Consider the following 1,393-nt stretch of genomic DNA (forward strand, 5'->3'; position numbering starts at 1 on the left):
AACATAAGAAAATATTAACATCAAATTATATATATATTTTATTTAAAATATTAAATTTGTCATTCGGATTAACACTTTCATCCCTGATCACCTTCCGGCACACGCTCCCCATCCTGACCGTCCGACTCGAACTGCCTCATCGCAGCCGTTGGATTTCCGCTAACTGGACAATAAATAGCCGAATCTTTTGCCTACCCCGCCTTTGCCTTGGACCTTGGTGAAGAAAAGTCGCCGCGTTCCTCTTGCCTGATGAAATCCTCTTCTCGTCTAGATCTGAGCCTCCGCGTGGCTTCAGGATCAGATGCTTGGTCCGATCGAACAACGGTGAGTCTTGCTCTGTTACTTGATTTTTCGAAACGCATGGTTTTGTTTTGTGATGATGTGCAGGTTCCGATCTGTTTAGTTTGATTGATGAGTTGACGCATCAGCTCGAAGCGAGACAAGGCTGCCTTGTTTTTGTGCCTGGAGGTTTCTGATCCGTCGAATTGATATCTGCCGACCTTCAGAGCTATGACGTTCCGGGGGAATCTGGATCTTGACGGACTGGACAAATGGGAGGCGTCGACGGGCTTCTAAAGCATGGTTGAACAATTGTGAGATGTGACATCTTGAAGGCCTTTGCCATGTTGGGTGCGCTCGCATGGCAGGCATCATAATAAAGATGTTGGTTTTGTGTGCTGGGTGGGAGATCGCACGGGGAATTGTTTTTTCATCCCTGGGTTCTTCCGCCCTTTGTGTCCCCATGCCCTGCTTCGTGTTGTTTGGCTTCTCGTTCTACGCTTCATCACCGGTGCTGCTGCAAATTTGTAACATCCGGCCAATGTTAGAGATCACACATATCAGTACTAGTGAGTACGTATTTGAATTTGTAATGGTGGTGGGCCGTACTGGGCCGTAGTGGGCTATACCCATGACATTAGTATAAGTATGTTGTAAGACTTGAGGAAGGGGTATGGAATGAATAACAGAAACCTTTCCAGAATATTGTCATCCTGGGTCTTTCTCAGGTACGGCGAGGAGCTCATGTCCCGGCGACGATCGCCGGTGGCCAGGGGCGTGACAAGTGGTATCAAAGCTCGTCTATCCTTGGGCACATTTGCGACAGCGAGTTCGCAGATCCCATCGATCGAGTTGGCAAACAGGAGGCGAAGGCGGACGATGGATGTCGATTTGGTTGCGCAACAAGTTTGCGTGTAAAATTCCTTGATCAATCCAGTGGACCATTTTCGGCGGCGGGCGGAGCGGGACGCGCTCCCTCGGCGACGCTCTGTCTCGACGTCGACTCCACCTTGAAGACTAGGGTCTTCACGCGCGGGTTCATTCATCGACCCTCAACGTTCGGCGACGCGTCTTCGTTGCTCGGTGACTTTCGTCGGGTGGTCGGCTTGGTGTT

General features: G+C 49.9%; 1 pseudogene across 1 annotated transcript; it reads left to right on the top strand.

Moving 5' to 3' along the window:
• Positions 1-209: 209 nt before the first annotated feature.
• On the top strand, positions 210-979 carry LOC100275956 (uncharacterized; annotated as a pseudogene). The gene is made up of 2 exons (NR_163826.1): positions 210-324; positions 507-979. The product of NR_163826.1 is annotated as an uncharacterized protein (transcript).
• The last annotated feature ends 414 nt before the right edge of the window (positions 980-1,393 follow it).

The sequence above is a fragment of the Zea mays genome, chromosome 10 (assembly GCF_902167145.1).
Source record: "Zea mays cultivar B73 chromosome 10, Zm-B73-REFERENCE-NAM-5.0, whole genome shotgun sequence".
NCBI lineage: Eukaryota > Viridiplantae > Streptophyta > Magnoliopsida > Poales > Poaceae > Zea > Zea mays.